The 20,467-nt window shown below is 41.5% G+C and overlaps 1 pseudogene; it reads right to left on the bottom strand.

The window, feature by feature from the left end:
* Positions 1 to 8,156: 8,156 nt before the first annotated feature.
* LOC126212919 (5S ribosomal RNA) lies at positions 8,157 to 8,274 on the bottom strand (annotated as a pseudogene).
* Positions 8,275 to 20,467: the final 12,193 nt, after the last annotated feature.

Genomic DNA, 20,467 nt, shown 5'->3' with positions numbered 1-20,467 from the left:
ACTATGGGACTCAACTGCTGTGGTCATCAGTCCCCTAGAACTTAGAACTACTTAAACCTACCTAACCTAAGGACATCACACACGTCCATGCCCGAGGCAGGATTCGAACCTGCGACCGTAGCAGCAGCGCGGCTCCGGACTGGAGCGCCTAGAACCGCACGGCCACGGCGGCCGGCAAAACACTGTGGTGTTAACCCCACGTTTTATTTAATAATGGTAATAGCCAGGCTTATCAGTTTGTAGCAAGATAGCGCCACACACTGTAAGAAACATCATCAGAAAGAACTCCGTCACAGAGCAGGTAGGGGACTGTTTAAACATTCGCTCAACTCATGGCCGAGGTAACCTCACTTTGCCTCCCTCAGTGAGACAGTTTGGCATTTGTATCTGTGCGGTATTGTGGTCACTACTCACGAGTGAAGCATCTGCTCTCGTACATAATAAGGCTAGGCGTAATAGAGATGTAGCACAGTGATCCTACTCGTATTCAACATACCTGTATTATCCACTTCTCCTTGAGAAAGATGTTACTGCAATCTAGAACAAGTGAATCAGGTACTTTTTCCATGACATTCGAGAGTTCTGGAGAACATAAAACATTCTGGTGGTTGATGAGGAACTTGCGATTATTTTTCATACAGAGAAAGATCTACACACTTCGGTGCAATCACCATTGGAATACATTTTTACGTTATCTTGAATTTTATTGTGATATGTATTACATGATTTGCTGTTATTATGACTCGCTGTTTACTACTTGATTTACGAATAAAACGAGCAAGAGGTTCAGGCAGATAGATGATTACTGTCTATTCATAATAATACATTTCTTTGGCAACAGAAAGACGGTATGAATTATTTATTACGTATGTCTTCCTATTCGTTGAGACCACATATGAAAGGAAAAAGTCTCGACAGAAAGTTTAAGCACACAACGTGTTTCATGCTTAGTGCGTGCACTGCGTGGTGTAATAGTAATGGAAGAGGCTAAGTTGCAGGCTCGGACGGGAGACGGAAGATCGCCGTTAATCTCGCTACGGCCTACCGCACCGTCTGGGGCTCATTTTCCGGCAATTTAGAGCAGCCCTGCGGGGCTTTTCGTTTCCTCTTAAAGCAGATCCGTCAGTCCGCTGCTGCGGAAGGAACAGCCTTGTCTCAGGTCAGCCTTTCGCTGCAAATAAAAGGGTAAGCTCTTTAAACTATACGAACCACAATCCCATGTGCAGTATATTATAAATGTGAAAGCTTGTGTGTGATTATGTTTGCTACTACACCACGCTGAAACCGTTGGACAGATTTGGAAGAAATATGGAATGGAATTAGCTCATGCCCTAAATTAACACACAGTGTGTAGTACAAGATATTTATTGATTTGAAGAACATAACCATAGTCTAACGTAACAGTCGCTGCACTCCATATCGTTTTTGTTACCTCAAGCGATAGCAGCGCCCCAAGTGGCCAGCAAGCGACACCAATGAATACGATATCGGATAAGTACGAATACTAACGTTTATATTGATTTGTAACTCAGTTTTTACAGTATGGCGTGTATGTAGTAGCATAATAATAGACAGTAACCAAAAGTTACACCACATTTGTGATTATTTAGTTTCCTGAGGACCCTGGGAGATGACAAACGATGTATTACAGGACAGTTTACTTACGATTCTCTTGTAACGTACAAACATTTACTGAATAATTTCGTTTTCCTCATAACAAAAAATTGCTAGTACACACCTGAAGACCTGGCCTTCTGCAGAAGAATGTCGTACGGGAAGTGGTGGTAATATAAAAATGGGCTATAATATGAAACATCGTAGTATGAAACAACGTAATATTTGTAGACTAATAACGCCATCTGGCGGCAGCTTCAGTTATTTAAATCGTAAGGTTCTGTTTCCGCCGCTAGAGGCAGCAGAGATCAGAATCTCATTTTTTATGACCGTAAGTAACGCACATTGTTTTCCAGCCCTCAAACGTTTTTGCAAGGTTAGATTCAAACATTTTTCTGCTACCTTTATTTACAAGTTAGCATACTTTTCTACTTTACGATTTAATAATAGAATTAAAGCTACGAATTATAATTTTAGTGACTTGAAGCTGTTTATCGAAAATCTTGGTTCATTGTTTAGTTCCCAAATTGACGTTTGGAGGAAACATGACTCACGCTGTTCCGTATTACAATCCCTCTTTTGTTTTGTAGATGTTGCCATGCCAAGAAGCACGTTATGGCCTGAAAAAAGGGGAATGCCGCAGAAATGGTGCTCTGAAGATATGCTTCAGGCAATAATGGCTGTCAGGGATAAACCTGAAACTCTAAATGAAACAAAAAGGGGTTTAAGTTTACCAAACGCTACACTCTTTAAAAAGGTATCCAGGAAGAATATAGATTTGCATTCTTTAACACATGAAAAATTACGTGGAAAACCTGTTATTCCCCAAGAAGTTCAAAAGGATCTTATTGAATATTGCTTACTGATAGAAAAGAAGTTTTAGGGACTCATTCGTAATGACGTGATGCAAATGGCTTATCAGCTGGCAGTGCGAAATGGAATCACCAATCTACTCACTGACGATGTGGCTGGAAGGACATGGTTCAGTCACTTCATGAAGAGACACAAGAATCAGCTCTCAGTACGAAAGTCTGAAAGAATATCACGTGCTCGGACCACTGGCTCAACCGAGAGAGTGACATGAAAATTTTTGATCTTCTGAAAGCCGAATACACTAAACGTGGATATCCTCCTGACCGATCTTCAGTGTTACGAGGTCTGGTCTTAGTGTAGTGCAGTCAAAAATTCCAGGTTTAATTGGCAAGAACATCTACATCTACGTGATAACTCTGCTATTCACAATAAAGTGCCTGGCAGAGGGTTCAGTGAACCACCTTCAAGCTGTCTCTCTACCGTTCCACTCTCGAACGGCATGCGGGAAAAACCAGCACTTAAATTTTGCTGTGCGAGCCCTGATTTTTCTTATTTTATCGTGATGATCATTTCTCCCTATGTAGGTGGGTGCCAAAAGAATATTTTCGCAATCGGAGGAGAAAACTGGTGATCAAAATTTCATGAGAAGATCCCGTCGCAACGAAAAGCTCCTTTGTTTTAATGATTGCCACTTCAATTCATGTATCATGTCTGTGACACTATCTCCCCTATTTCGAGACAATACAAAACGAGCTGCCCTTCTTTGTACTTTTTCGATGTCATCCGTCAGTCCCACCTGATGCGGATCCCACACCGCACAGCAATACCCCAGAGTAGGGCGGAGAAACTTGGTGTAAGTAGTCTCTTTAGTAGACCTGTTGCACCTTCTAAGTGTTCTGCCAATGAATCGCAGTCTTTGGTTTGCGCTACCCACAATATTATCTATGTGATCGTTCCAATTTAGGTTATTTGTAATTGTAATTCCTAAGTATTTAGTTGAATTTACAGCCTTCAGATTTGTGTGACTTATCGCGTAATCGAAACTGAGCTGATTTCTTTTAATACTCATGTGAATAACATCACACTTTTCCTTATTCAGGGTCAACTGCCACTTTTCGCACTATACAGATATCTTATCTAAACCGTTTTGCAAGTCGTTTTCATCATCTGATTACTTTACAAGACGGTAAATGACAGCATCATCTGCAAACAATCTAAGACGGCTACTCAGATTGTCTCCTATGTCTCCTATGTGAAGGGAAGAAAACAGATAGGAGCCCTCACTGCTGCAAAGAGGGGAAGTCTGGTGACGATCATCATGAGCATGAGTGCAGGTGGTAACTTTGTACCTCAGATGATGATTTTTTCCACACGCCGATTGGACAGACACATTGCTGAAAGGTGCGCCTTCTGGAGCTACTGGAAAATGTCATCTTTCAGTTTGGATACAGTCCTATCTATTCATTTAATGATTTACATAGAAACCTATAGCTGAATCCCTAATTCTACTCATACTGGATGAACATTATTATCTCAGAAGGAATACAGATGTCATAATGAAAGCAAAGGATAGTCATGTGACCATTCTCTGGTTGCCTCCTCATACTTACACGCAGACTACATCCCCTCGATAGGATTTTCAAGGGCCCACTAGAGACATACTACAGTGATGACATTAGGCAGGCAGTATGGACAGGCGGTGTCGACACCTATGATATTGCAGAGATGTTCGGAAAGGCATAACTCAGAGTCTAAAGTAATGTAGTAGCAGTCAATTTATTCAGATGTACCGGCATTTATCCAGTAAACAGAGGTGTTATCACAGAAGCTGATTTCATTGCAGCTGAACATGAAGCACAAAAGGTTGGTGACAGTGGTGATGCACTTTGTGATGATGAGGATGATGACCTACAAACTTCTGGAATTGGAGCTGATTCGAAGGATGTCGAAGGGGACGAAGGGAAGAGCAGACAGTAAGTCCATCAACATGTGTAGGCTATGTGAAGCCACAACTCATCTCTTCAGTCTCAAGTTCAAAACAGAAGACATCGGGCAGATGTCGGAAAGCACTATCATCTACTGTCCTTACCAGTTCGCCCTACAAAAACACATTGAAGTGTTACATAGACAAGAAACAAATTGAAATGGATATACAGAAGTGTATCTCCCTCTTATATACCTAACAAAGGTCACTAAGATCAACCAGGAACAAGCAAAATGTCAAACTGACATATAAGAGAGAAGAGTTTTGACACTGGGAAACGAAGACTGTTAGACTGTTCTCAACAACAAAAATAAATGATGACATAAGTTCCAGCAAGGAAGAGGAAACAGAACTATCTTCTGGTAGTTCAAACCTTATGGAATTTGTTGGAAAAGAAGTTCCTGAAAACGATGATCCAGACTGTCTGTTTTGTGGTGAGACATTTAAAAAGTCACAATCTCGTGAACTTCGGGTTCAATATGCGATGTGTCAGGAATGGGCTCATATGTTGTGCACTGGGTGTTAGATTTAAGTGTTCATTTGCGACTTTTGTTCACGAACTACTTTAAATTTTGATTCTTAATTGATATTTATAGTTCGTAAAACAATTTTACTACCGATTTACACTATAATTTGTGAATTTTTTCCATGTGAGATTCCAGATAATGTAAAAATGTATTCCGATGGTGATTGCACCGAAGTGTGTAGATCTTTCTCTGTACGAAAAATAATCGAAAGTTCCTCATCAACCACCAGAATGTTTTATGTTCTCCAGAACTCTCGAATGTCATAGAAAAAGTACCTGATTCACTTGTTCTAGATTGCAGTAACATCTTTCTCAAGGAGAAGTGGATAATACAGGTATGTTGAATACGAGTAGGATCACTGTGCTACATCTCTATTACGCCTAGCCTTATTATGTACGAGAGCAGATGCTTCACTCGTGAGTAGTGACCACAATACCGCACAGATACAAATGCAAAACTGTCTCACTGAGGGAGGCAAAGTGAGGTTATCTCGGCCATGAGTTGAGCGAATCTTTAAACAGTCCCCTACCTGCTCTGTGACGGAGTTCTTTCTGATGATGTTTCTTACAGTGTGTGGCGCTATCTTGCTACAAACTGATAAGCCTGGCTATTACCATTATTAAATAAAACGTGGGGTTGACACCACAGTGTTTTGCCGGCCGCCGTGGCCGTGCGGTTCTAGGCGCTCCAGTCCGGAGCCGCGCTGCTGCTACGGTCGCAGGTTCGAATCCTGCCTCGGGCATGGACGTGTGTGATGTCCTTAGGTTAGGTAGGTTTAAGTAGTTCTGAGTTCTAGGGGACTTATGACCACAACAGTTGGGTCCCATAGTGCTCAGAGCCATTTGACCCAAGCCACAGTGTTTTATTGCAGTTTCATACTGTAAATATTACAGTGGAATATTTCTCGTGTGTAACTCTATGGCTCTGTGGCGAAAGCCACACTCTGGACCCGAAGGTCTCGGGTTCGGTCTCTTGTCAACCTTATCACTTATCACTTCTTCCATATCTGGCAATATCTGTAGATGTTAAAAATGCCGAGTTGCATTGCTGTTTTGAATCAACGTTAAACTATAAGCTGCTCTGTAATTTGCTGTATAAGATCGTTCAAAGTTCGTTGGGTAGTGAAACACTGTTGGAAACATCTTGGGACTGATGACATCTTTACGCAAACTCTTAGCTTACTCTTCTCACACCAAAACCTTAAAGCTAATTAACTCAGAAATAAAAAGAGTTTACGTTCCTAGTCAATACAGAGGGAGAGTTCATGTTAAGATGCCGTGTGACTCACTTACTTCGCTTTAGAATCTAGTATGTAACTTCGTACCTTTTCGTATATTCACGAGAGATTGCCCCATCATAAGTTAAGCTCAACTTGAAGTTTAGTAACATAGTGTAACACATACAGTCACGACGATCTTGCTCATTTTTTTCATACACTGCGACAGCAGCACTTCAAGTGGACCGAAGGCCACACTTCGGATTACGATATCGGGTGAGTGCGAACAATATTGTTTATATTGATCTCTAACTTAGTTTTTATACTATGGAGCTTATACAGTGACTAAGATCTCTTACTGAGTTTTTATACTATGGAGCTGATACAACGACATAAAAATCGGCACTAACTAAAGAAAGCCGGCCAGGGTGGCCGAGCGGTTCTAGGCGCTTCAGTCTGGAACCGCGCGACCGCTACGGTCACAGGTTCGAATCCTGCCTCGGGCATGGATGTGTGTGATGTCCTTAGGTTAGTTAGGTTTAAGTAGTTATAAGTTCTAGGGGACTGATGACCTCATGAGTTAAGTCCCATAGTGTTCAGAGCCATTTTTTGAACTAAAGAAATGACGCCACGTTTGCCTTTCTTTAGTTTCATAGGGACCCTGCGACGTATAAAACGGTAGACTGTAGGACAGCTTATTTATGATTCTCTTGCAACCTTCAGATATTTACTGGAGAATGTCGTTTTCCTTTAAGGCAAAAAAAAAAAATTGCTGGTAAATAGCAGAAGCCGTGATATTTTGCAGAAAGACGTCGTATATCCACTCAGCAACGTGAAGTATTCTTCACTACACTTCCTGTCAAATCAGTGAATGTGAAAAGCGGGAAACGTATGGAATGCAATACTTTGATTACGTAACGTATCAAGGAAGTCACCACAAGTGTAACTGCAGGGAAAAGCACACAGCCGTGTTAATAAAATGGCAAAATCAATAAAACTGTTTCCCAAAAAAGAAGAAGCCAGTTCCTGAATTATTTCTATATCTCAGCCACAAATGGAAAGAATTGGACTCCATAAAAAATTATTAGATGCCAAGGAAAGTGCTTATCGTATTAAGAACAGACAACAACAGAAATCTATGCTCCTCATGCATTAAACATGTATTTATATTCTCTTGCTCTCAGCAGAGTAGGCTGCATAAATTATACATATATTTGAAAGAATTTCTTCATGAATAAGTTGTAGCTTCTGTCACTGAATCAATGAGATTGGAAAATATTTTTATATTTACTTCTGTATCATTCATGTCTCTTTACAATTTACTAATTCTTGGAAAGCAAAATATAGCAACTACTTTGTTGATTAACTAGAACAAAAAGTAAAAACAAATATTAATCTTACGGCTGTCTTTCTCACCGCAATGGGCACTAGTGTGGTTCCAACGTCAGATGGTAACAATTTTCACAGCAGTTAGTGTCGCGACCGTGTATGTTAAGACTGTGGTAATAATACCTCGATTATGGCCGATGACTGAGATAACTTCCCCGACTTAGATTGAAAATGTGTTATTCTTGTTACTGTGTATGTATAAATTATGGCTGTTTGCCGAAAACTCCAAGAGTCATCCCTGATCTGTATGTCTATTCCCAGTACACACTTACAGCCAGAACTATATGACCAGGTTTATAACGACGCGTTGATCCGTCTATGCCGGCCGTTGTGGTCGAGCGGTTCTAGGCGCTTCAGTCCGGAACCGCGCTGCTGCTACGGTCGCAGGTTCGAATCCTGCCTCGGGCATGGATATTGATGTGTGTCAGGCCGCGAGTGGCCTACCGGGACCATCCGACCGCCGTGTCATCCTCGGTGGAGGATGCGGATATGAGGGGCGTGGGGTCAACACACCGCTCTCCCGGTCGTAAGATGGTATTCTTGACCGAAGCCGCTACTATTCGGTCGAGTAGCTCCTCAACTGGCATCACGAGGCTGAGTGCACCCCGAAAAATGGCAACAGCGCATGGCGGCCTGGATGGTCACCCATCCAAGTGCCGACCACGCCCGACAGCGCTTAACTTCGGTGATCTCACGGGAACCGGTGTGTCTACTGCGGCAAGGCCGTTGCCTGTTACTTACATAAGGGCGTACAAAATTTCTGATTAGATTGTATCTATCATGGAAAAACCATACTCAAAATAAATATTGTTGAATAATATTGGGCTATACACCAGATTTCAGTCGCAAGGAGTAATTAAATGTGGTTTTGAGAGTGGTAGATAGGCTTTGCAAACCAGCTACTTTCAAAGAGTAGTTTTTTGTTTTTGCTAACCGAGTGACGCTACTCGAAAAGGTCTCACAGAATTGCTATTTCAAATACTACATAACCTTGGCATACTGCTTGCAGGTTTTGGGGAACAATCTTACGACAACGGAAGCAGCACGAAGGGCAAGAAGAGTGGTACTCAAGTTCATATAATCAAAGAACACCCAAGCCGTCATTATACCCCTTGCTGTGAACGTAATTTGGAGTGATGCAGTTAAATCAGCTGTAACTGTACTACATCTTTATGATGTACTTCAAATATTGTTCACATTAATTTCTGGTTGTGTGAAGCGCTAGAAAGGCCCAAGAATAACGTAAACTTGATTCCAAGTTCATTGTGATAGAAAATAGGACTGGCTACGACAGCAACGTTGGTTGTTAAGGTCAACTGTTTGCAGAGGAGTGTTATAAAGCGTACCTGCCGCCGTAAAGTGACGGAAACGACCGTTACTGAGTTAGTGCCTCTCAAATGTGTGGAACGCGTCGATTTTCCCTGCATTGTTGTTTTTATCGAATTAATCAAAAAGGGGAGCACTGGTGGGCTGCCGCCTTCGTATGGTTTCCAGAAGGGTGAAACTTGAAGTGTGGAACATTAACACGTTCCTGTCGTGTATGTCGCACGATGGAACTGCTCTCGACAGTGCAGAGCGTGGTGGAATCAGTGGTCCTGTGTGTCACTGGTTTTAAAGATTTTTATAGTGTTGTCTTTTTCACATTTTATGACGGTTGTTATTGCGGGACACGTTTATATGAAATGTCAAATGGATAACACTGAAACAATGAAATGATGTATTACCAGTGGTAGTAAAACAAACTTACTGAAATTGGACCTGAGACAACTATTTGCCATTTTTATAATTAATTGGACAAGACCCACCACAGACTAATAGAGTCAGCAGAGAAACAGTAGACGTATGTTACTCAGCAGTAATGGCAAAGATTAACAACTTTTTTAAAATCATTTAGTAGTGAAGACCACATAATAATCAACCAGTAAACAGAGCTTCATAATCTGCCATACACTTCGTACCACATATGCACCGTAAAGGCACAACAAACAGAGAAACGTTATTATCCAACCAGCAGTAGCCTCCAGGTACCACAGGCACCAGCACATACCGAAAGCATAAATTGTACTCCTCAGTATATCAGCAATGGAATACAATAATGACAGGCGCACATGACAAACCAATGGTAATTGCAATAACCAAACTACAGATGGTAAAATATGCAATGTATTTTTATGAATGGGGAAGGGAAGGTGGAAGGGGATAGGAGGGGGGAAACGAGTCGTTGGTGGTAGTCAGATGGATGAAAAACCAGAGACTGAAATCAGTACAAGTCAAAAGACATATGAGAAACCAGAGACTGAAATCAGTACAAGTAAATTTTCAGTGTAGTCGGTTCTTTTCTCTGTTCCAACATGATGTGTAGTTCTTACTCTCTTCACCTACAACCAACCCCGTTGTCATTTCTGCCTGACCATTGACCATAAGCTCCTGCATATCTGGATCCCCCCCTCCCCCCGGCCTCATTTCCTCCCCCCTCCATTCCCACCTCCCTTTTTCTAATATTCCCGTAGTGATATTTTGTTCTCCGGCTTGATTATCGTGTAGTGACTTCTGTCTCCAGCATTTTCGTCCTTCTGACTACTGCCAGCAAGTCGTGCTCGCCCCCCCCCCCTCCCGCCACCCCTTCCTCATCCCCTCCACCTTCCCTTCCCCGTTTCATGAAAATACATTTCTTATTTTACCGTCAGTAGTTCGGTTTCGCAATTACCATTGGTTTGTCATATGGTCCCTTTCATTACTGTGTTCCATCGCTGATATACTGAGGAGTACAACCTTTGATTTCAGTATGCACTATTATGTGTGGTGCCCATTGCTACTGCTGGTTGGATAGTAAAGTTTCTGTATTTGTTGTGCCTTTACGATGCATATGTGGTATGATGTGCATGGCAGATTATGAAGCTCTATTTGCTGGTTGATTATTATGTGGTCTTCAACACTAAATTACTCAAAAAAGTTGTTAATTACTACGATTACTCCTGAGTAACATATGTGTATGGTTTCTCTGTTGACACCTTAGTCTGTGATGGGTCTTGTTTATTTGATTATAAAAATTGCAAATAGTTGTTTCCGGTTCAATTTCAGTAAGTTTGTTTTAGAACCACCGATAATACGTCATTTACATTCTTTCAGTGTTAGCCACTTGGCCCTCCTTTTTGTGCTCCTTCATCCTCATGCTCCTCCCCACCCAACCCCGTTGCCCAGCCCTCCATCGTACCCACTATCTTTTCTTCTCCCCGTACATCTACAGCCCCACTCCCATCCAATACATCCATGGGTGCGTTTATGCTATATCTTCCCCCAGGAAGGCAAGTAGATTTTTGATGCATTGTGAAAGACAACTTTGTAGTTTGTAACGTCTGTTTTTATCTGGGACAAAATCTTTTTTTATCTTCATATATTTTTTACAGTTTGCTACGGTAAAGTTTTTATACTTGTAAACGGTTGGTAGTGATGAAGATTCTTTTATTGTCCTATTATTTTGTTTTCTTTTAACACTAATGCTGTGGTTCAAATTAATGACTTTTACGTACCAACATGGCATACAGCTTTGTCATATGCGCCGTAAGCACCGCGGCTGTTTTTTGCTAGTCAGTGTTTTTAAGTATTTGATTATTTTTGGTAAATATTTTCAAAGCATTAATTTTATTGTTGACTTGTGCTGTTATTAATTAATTGTTGTTTTTTTGATGGTTGGATAATATTGTAATAAAGAGAAAAGGTTTCCTATATCCTGATAGGGAGGTTCTTCCTGACGTTTTCTTATGACAGCTGGAGGAGTAGACTGCCAGTGATCTGTATGTGCCGTGACTGTTTATTTACACTTCATAATACGTATATTTTTTCGAAATGGTTTTTACATTTTCGGAAATACCATTTTTAGTATATGTATCGATGTCGAGAAGGCAATGTCGAGTGCCGATATTTTTATTTTACATTTTTTCGCAATTTTTGTTAAATATTTGAAATTGTAGTAGAATATGATTTTACTTTCACTGTTTAAAGGAGGCTTACTACTTTTTGAGGTTTCATCAAATTCCTTCTCTTTGACTGTGTGAAGCAACTGCAGGTGACACAATGAAGTCCGACTGCACTGGGGAATGGCGGTGTGAATGGAATAACAAGATTACCGATGTGATAATTTCATAAATAAAACTGTAAACTGGCAATGTTTATTTTATTATTTATTTTAAATCTGTTTGATATTACTATCCCATTTCAAAATGTTCATAATTTACAGAAAGTAAAAAAAAATCTATTGTAATTATTCAGCACGTTCTTTTTTCATGAGAGTTATTATTACCAGTTGTAATAGATATGTAAATTAAAACATGGGACATTTTTGATGGAATAGGTACATTTTAAATTCTGTATTTTGCTTTAAACAAGTGTTCCCTATTACCGCCACTTGCCCTGTATATATATACAGTAAAGCAAAGTTTTGTTCGCTTCATTTTTAGCTAAATCAGTGAATGTGAAAAGTAGAAAACCTCTACGGAATGCAATATCTACATTATTTAACGTAGCAAATAAGCCGCCACAACTGTAGCTTAAGGGAAAACCACACAGACGTCGTAAATAAACACGATATTGCAGTGCCTGTCCAAAGGAACTTCGCATCGTAATCAGAATAACACAGGCACTGCAATATCGTATTTCTCTGCCGATACCGGGCAAACGACTTAACAAGTACAACGTGTGACCTGTACGGGAATATACATTATGGATGTACGTTTACAGGTCTTAGACGCAAGGGTCACGTCACGAAATACGGAAGTTTGGGTGTGGACGTGAGTCGTGCATGGATAGCCTAATGGTTAAGGCGACCGCTCGCGATAAGAAGGAAATCCGTGGTCCAGTCCGACACAGATTTTCATTGTCGTCATTCCATTCTACAACTGATGCTTGTCCTTATTCGCAATTGCGAATACATTTAATGTATATAATAATAAATCGTCAAAAGCAATAAAACTGTTTCCGAATACAGGAAAACCAATTGAATATGATTCATCGTAATGAATGCAATGCCTATACAATCCTCAAAGTATTTAATCCATACTTCCACACAAGGCCGTTGCATTTTTAGGCGCTGAGCGCCAGGATCTAGCGTTAGAAGGTTTTTTCTTTTCGTATTTAACCAAATATAACATTGATGATGATAATTTATGGCAATGTTTGCCGACAAGATAAAGAATGCAACCTTTTAACACTAGATTGCGTACTCACGGCAGTTCTCCTTGGCCGTTTTTTGGTACGACTTGGAAAGAGAGAAAAATTAATGAATGATCGACGATGCGTCGGTTCTCGATTGTGTTCAGGAGACGTACAGATTGATTGCGTGAAAATAGTTTCTCAGATGACCTCTTGACCCGGATTCCTTTCACGCAATCAGACTCTTCAATGAAATTACCTAAGGGACCTATTTGAATAATAAAAAAATGCAAAACAGTGAAATTTTGTAAAAAAAAGTTGTCAGATCGGAAACTGAACACATTAATGGTCTCCCAAATACAATCGAGACACCGCGATAAAGAGCGAACCTGTAACAAAGTTCATTTAAACATTAACATTATTTGTGGTTAATTTAAAGAAAAGAATAAGCATAGATTTTCTGTACAGTGAAGCATCAATATATTCTCAAAGAACAAAGGCGTTAAACTATAAACATTAACAAATTTACAATGAATACGAAACTTACTTTTTTATGTTTTTCTCATACATGGAGCAGTCCAACAATCGCTGCTTTTGTATGTGTGATATTTTGTAAAAACATATCGGCGACCAGAAGTACAACTAACTATAAAGACTCTAGAATTTTCCTAACAAATGATAAATTGTTCTTTCTTCTGTTTCGCAGCTTCTTGCTATCAAGCGCTGCGGCAATGATTTTAAATATCTGCGCCCAGCGAGTCATAGTGTTTAAAAGTACCTTTTAAACGCTGGCCGCGCGTCTTGGTATAGGCGCACGTTATAAACAGATTTCGTTTCTTTACTCTCGTGTTGTCATGCTTAGTATCATTACAAACTACAGCTCGATGGCTGTCGTTTTCTCATATGCAAAAATGTCTGCAATTCAATAATATCACGACGAGTATCCTCTAGATTCAGAGACGCTTGAAGACCCACAGCGACAGGCCATTTAAATGCTGTACAACAGAGAGAAGTCTCTAGATTCAGAGACGCTTGAAGACCCACAGCGACAGGCCATTTAAATGCTGTACAACAGAGAGAAGTCATATTTTTACATGTAGAATGTGGTAGGATTTTAGAGAGGCTGGGTTTGATTGTGATATGCGAGCGTATCCTCTGGTAACAGGCATACATATGAGCGCGGATGACGTTGCTGCATCTACAAATATTATAAAATTTGGGCTATTTCCTTTCTTCGACGAGTTAGTATTTTCGTTACTCCTTCACACTGAAGTGTCTGGATGGATCTCGATGAACTTTGGGCTGAAGATACTCTACACCTTGAATTATCACATAGGCTATATTTTATTCTGAAAAAGTAACTGATCCCATTGGGATGGACACTGTGACTACCGTTCCCGTGGGATGGGTTACGTGACTACAAAGTCATCCCTGAAAGTTAACTATCAAATGAATACATTAAGTTTAGTGTATAGACTAGTTAATGTTGTGAGAAATGAAATGAACATGTACATAAATCTAAAAAAGAAGAAATAATTCTGTAGAATAAAATCGTCACTAAACTCCATAACAATGTAATGTATGTAAATGAAAATATTTCGTAGCACCTGGATGCACCAAGATCGTGCAGTGTCACTGGGTTATCTATCACGGAGCTGAGAAGCATGTCGTGCAGGCCACCAGTGGAAGGAAATGAGAGAAGGAACTGATACCACAAACTCCTATCATTCCAACAAACTTGTCTTTCCAGTTCAAACACTTGCTATTCCCTTTGAAAGTGATGGTACATAAGCGTGGATAGTGATTTGTGGCATTAACATTTTTATATAACTATTTAGCCGCAGGTAACACCGCAGGACACAACTAGTACTCAATAAGTTCGTTCATTTTTATGTTGTTGTGAATTATTGCTGTTATTTTGACGCTTTGTTGAGGGGGTGCTTATATATTTAGTCATCTGTAAGCTTTGTGATGTGTACATTCTTTTACAGTGTGTAAGTAGGCTGTTTAGGTTTTTATGTTGTTAACGCCACGTAGTGCTCTATGAAAATCACTGACTGTGCTGTGTGCAGTCTGTGGCTGGTTTGCATTGTTGGAATATTCGCTACTGTAGTGTCGGGCAGTTGGAGGTGAGCCGCCAGCAGTGGTGGATGTGGGGAGAGAGATGGTTGAGTTTTGAGAGCGGACGATCTGGACGTGTGTCCGTCAGAAAAAGGAAAGACTGGATGTCATGAACTGATATATATACACTCCCGGAAATGGAAAAAAGAACACATTGACACCGGTGTGTCAGACCCGCCATACTTGCTCCGGACACTGCGAGAGGGCTGTACAAGCAATGATCACACGCACGGCACAGCAGACACACCAGGAACCGCGGTGTTGGCCGTCGAATGGCGCTAGCTGCGCAGCATTTGTGCACCGCCGCCGTCAGTGTCAGCCAGTTTGCCGTGGCATACGGAGCTCCATCGCAGTCTTTAACACTGGTAGCATGCCGCGACAGCGTGGACGTGAACCGTATGTGCAGTTGACGGACTTTGAGCGAGGGCGTATAGTGGGCATGCGGGAGGCCGGGTGGACGTACCGCCAAATTGCTCAACACGTGGGGCGTGAGGTCTCCACAGTACATCGATGCTGTCGCCAGTGGTCGGCGGAAGGTGCACGTGCCCGTCGACCTAGGACCGGACCGCAGCGACGCACGGATGCACGCCAAGACCGTAGGATCCTACGCAGTACCGTAGGGGACCGCACCGCCACTTCCAGCAAATTAGGGACACTGTTGCTCCTGAGGTATCGGCGAGGACCATTCGCAACCGTCTCCATGAAGCTGGGCTATGGTCCCACACACCGTTAGGCCGTCTTCCGCTCACGCCCCAACATCGTGCAGCCCGCCTCCAGTGGTGTCGCGACAGGCGTGAATGGAGGGACGAATGGAGACGTGTCGTCTTCAGCGATGAGAGTCGCTTCTGCCTTGGTGCCAATGATGGTCGTATGCGTGTTTGGCGCCGTGCAGGTGAGCGCCACAATCAGGACTGCATACGACCGAGGCACACGGGGCCAACACCCGGCATCATGGTGTGGGGAGCGATCTCCTACACTGGCCGTACACCACTGGTGATCGTCGAGGGGACACTGAATAGTGCACGGTACATCCAAACCGTCATCGAACCCATCGTTCTACCATTCCTAGACCGGCAAGGGAACTTGCTGTTCCAACAGGACAATGCACGTCTGCATGTATCCCGTGCCACCCAACGTGCTCTAGAAGGTGTAAGTCAACTACCCTGGCCAGCAAGATCTCCGGATCTGTCCCCCATTGAGCATGTTTGGGACTGGATGAAGCGTCGTCTCACGCGGTCTGCACGTCCAGCACGAACGCTGGTCCAACTGAGGCGCCAGGTGGAAATGGCATGGCAAGCCGTTCCACAGGACTACATCCAGCATCTCTACGATCGTCTCCATGGGAGAATAGCAGCCTGCATTGCTGCGAAAGGTGGATATACACTGTACTAGTGCCGACATTGTGCATGCTCTGTTGCCTGTGTCTATGTGCCTGTGGTTCTGTCAGTGTGATCATGTGATGTATCTGACCCCAGGAATGTGTCAATAAAGTTTCCCCTTTCTGGGACAATGAATTCACGGTGTTCTTATTTCAATTTCCAGGAGTATATATATATATATATATATATATATATATATATATATATATATATATATATATATATATATACTGACTTTTGAACACTATTAAGGTAAATACATTGTATAAGGTAAATACATTGTATATTAAGGTAAATACATTGTTTGTTCTCCATCAAAATCTTTCATTTGCTAACTATGTCTGTCAATAGTTAGTGCCTTCAGTAGTTAGAATTTTTTATTCAGCTGGCAGTATTGGCGCACGCTGTATTGCAGTAGTTTGAGTAACGAAGATTTTTGTGAGGTAAGTTATTCATGAAAGGTATGGGTTATTGTTAGTCAGGGCCATTCTTTTGTAGGGATTATTGAAAGTAAGATTGCGTGGCGCTAAAAATATTGTGAGTCAGTTTAGTGTTGATCAGAATAAGTAATGAGAGAAATGTCTGAGCACGTTCAGTTTTGCCCAACTGTTTGAAAATCAAATGACGTAGAGGTTTTCCAGCACAGTCATTTATACATTTTCCAAAGGGGAAGTTTCAAATGAAGCTTTTATGGTTACGATGGTGACAATCTGCAGTAAGTTTTCGTATTTTAATTTGTTATCTATTGCTGTATTTAATGAGAAGTGTGGCGGGATAGTATACATACTTATTAGGTCACTGAATTGAATTCGTTAAATCTGATTTTTCAGCAATTTTATTGCCATCTTTTTATACTGCAGTCATAAAAACATAGTTCTCATTTGCATTAGCTTCATCTCTGATTATCATGTTATCGTTGGCGAACTGTTTACAGAAACTGAACGCCGAATATGTCGGTTCTAAATCTTCCAAACTGCACTGCAAGTTCTGACCTCACCGGCGAGCTCCAATGAAATGGAAGTTAATGAAATATATCGAGCGTCTTCAGCAACGAAAATATTATCGTTCGCCGAAGTTTCACCTTCATCGTCTCCCTCAGCCTTGCAACAATCACAAACTTCTCCAATTTTCTGTAAATAAATTATAACATGCTCTTAATGAATGTCATTCATACGATATGAAATGTGATGTTCTCCGCAAAGGAATTAAAGGCAAAAAACTAAAATTATTTGAAATTCTCATAACCAGTCACAGAATCCTGGCCTGCCCCTTAATGACCAAACACAGATCCATTACTCACCCTCATTAATGTAGCAGAAACCAGTTATTTCTCTCACCATTAGACAATAAGCCTATTGTAACTGTTACACATCCACATTCCGCAGACTTATCCCCCCCCCCCCCCTTCAACCCCTTTTTCTCGTTCTGTTCATCACATTCAACAGTTTGGTCATATTAGTAGCCTGTGCCATTACTCACTTGTACAACAGATTTGGCTTAGCCATTCATATATTTTTAGTATTTGAATAACTGGAATATATGATTTATTCGTTCAGAGTCTCTTTAGGTATTACATTATGCTTGTGTTTTGTATCGATGTAGTCAAATGCCACATCCTTGTATAACAATTTTTGAACAGCAGTGAATTCTCACTGAAGTTGTGTGGACTATTTGTTCGAAATTAAGTTATCTGATGGTGGCCTAAGACGCCAAAAACCGGCTCATAACTAACTGTTCAATATATCTGCGTGCATCAGTGATACTGTGTACTCAAGTTATTAACGTAACTGTTTTGCTTTTTTTGTATTTTAATGCTGCTTGTGTACTGCATAAGTAGAATTCTGTTATATGTCACTTATTGAGGTGTGCGGCGAATTAACGAAAATTTGATATCGCCTCACAGTGCACTGCAGAAAATGGACTCATCGTTCGTCCACACGAACTTCGTACTCATTACTCATTGGTATTCGCAATTAGAATCATACCAACCTTTTTAAAATCTCATTTAATCACAGTAGTCTTGCGACTGAAGTCTACTTACTATTGCCGGCCGCGGTGATCTAGCGGTTCTAGGCGTTCAGTCCGGAACCGCGCGACTGCTACGGTCGCAGGTTCGAATCCTGCCTCGGGCATGGATGTGTGTGATGTCCTTCGGTTAGTTAGGTTTAAGTAGTTCTAAGTTCTAGGGGACTGATGACCACAGATGTTAAGTCCCATAGTGCTCAGAGCCATTTGAACCATTTTCTACTTACTATTGATAAGTTACGAAGGCAGAAGAGAAAACGGCTGTCCAGAAAGCTTTGAAAATAAATGCCATTTAGAACCTAGCTAACAAGTCAACAATGACTTTCATAAGGAGCTATTAATAACTACAAATGGGAGGGCTGTCACCACTTTACAAGGAGCACATTTGATTGCCTAATAATGGAAATCATATACGAAACAGAAGATGTCGATATATAGGTTGTTAATTTTAACTGGAGACATTGAAATATCTCCAAAAGTACAAGTCGGATCCAATGACACCACACTCGACACGCCACCCAACCTCGCGCGTGGGTGGGGGTGGAGGGGCAACTTTGAAATCTGAATCTTCAATGGGAAACCCCGTTTTTTTGTAGAATATTACGATTCTACGGCAAAATCTACATACGTTTTATCTGAAGCATTTTCTTCCTTTCGTCACAGATGGTACTGTAATCGGAGGAATATAAATGGGTACAAGGTCGTAATTTACGGCACGCTACTCAACGGCCCCTGAACTCCCAATGGCTGCTGCGAGGGTAGGACAGGCCAGTATTTCATAACCCCATTCGCTACGTTGTATTCCACCGACATATCGACCAGGGTACTACTCGACGCTCCACCGTGGCCGTGTAGCGAACTACGGCGTATCTCAACAGGCAGTACACTGTGACGGGAGCTCACAAATCGTGCAAATGTGGAACAGAGAGCGGCACTGTACATCACAATACTTCCGCAGTCTTTAATGTCTGCACACCTACCTATCATTTAAAGAACAGACCTGCAAGTGGACGATGCATGTTGCAACAACAGACGGAAAAACTGAAATGATCCTCATTTACGGAGAATTTTGTAGAAATGTTGAGGCTGCTGTTGCCTTGTAAGCCGAGCGCTTTCCAGAAAAAGCTCGCATTCTCTCCTTTGCAAGCTTGTGAACGCCTTTATATCACATGGCAGCGTACAGACCAGCAAAAGGAAACGAAGTAAACTTTCTACAGGAGAAGCAAATGAAATAGCAGTACTAGCGGCAGTGCACCACACCCCACGGATAAGCGCCCGGCAATTACACCGCGATTCCGGTATGCCCGTAGGTAGTGTTCTCACAATACTGCATCGCCATAAGTATCATCAATACCACGTGTCATTGCATCAAGAGCTTCATGGCGCCGATACCCATAATGGGGTAGTTTTTGTGGATGAGAATGTCAACAAACGCACAAGGTACTACTTTCCTACGATTCTACATTCACAAACTATGGTAGCGTCAACCGGCATAACACGCATTACTGGAGTGCAGACAATCGCCACTGGTAACGGCAAGTTGACCATTGATGTCCTTGGTCAGTTAACGTGTGGCATCAAGGGGAGCAACCGCACTGGTCCATAGTTTATCGACGGCATATTCAATGGACGCAAATATCAAACTCTTTGGAACAAGAACTACCGGTGCTACTGCAGGATGTTGCCCTGGACGTTCGACAACGTATGTTGTCTCAGCATGACGGCTTCGCAGCGAATTACGCAACTGAAGCACGCGAGGTATTAGACCGTGTTTAGGCGTCGGTGGACCGGCAGAGGTCACCCTATTAATTGACCCGCTAGGTAGCCGGATTTCTTTCTATGCAGATATTTAAACGATAAGGTGTACCAGCAAACGCCAACTAGGATTGTTGATGTTTTTAAAAATAACGGAAATCCGATACATCGATATTTAAAAGTGCCGTAAATGACTCTCGATGTATCGAAGAAAAATATCGATACTTCAACGAAAAAAGGATTGACGTACTGGCCTGTAAAAAAACTGGCTGCACATCGTAAATGTACTAGCGGTTTTAGAGCTCTATATATAAGTATTGATTTATTATTAGACATACTGTACGTCAACAATCTAGCAGCCTGCTTATCCCCCTTAGAGCAAGAATTGAAAGGAAAACGATGCTCGTTAACTCTTGTCGATAACCACTTTGCTAACAATGGTAATTGCATGTAAGTCGCATAATAAAAGGTGTCCGAAGGGTCCATGGTTCGGTTT

Source organism: Schistocerca nitens, chromosome 1 (assembly GCF_023898315.1).
Source record: "Schistocerca nitens isolate TAMUIC-IGC-003100 chromosome 1, iqSchNite1.1, whole genome shotgun sequence".
Taxonomy (NCBI): domain Eukaryota; kingdom Metazoa; phylum Arthropoda; class Insecta; order Orthoptera; family Acrididae; genus Schistocerca; species Schistocerca nitens.
This window is presented reverse-complemented; position numbering and strand designations above follow the sequence as displayed.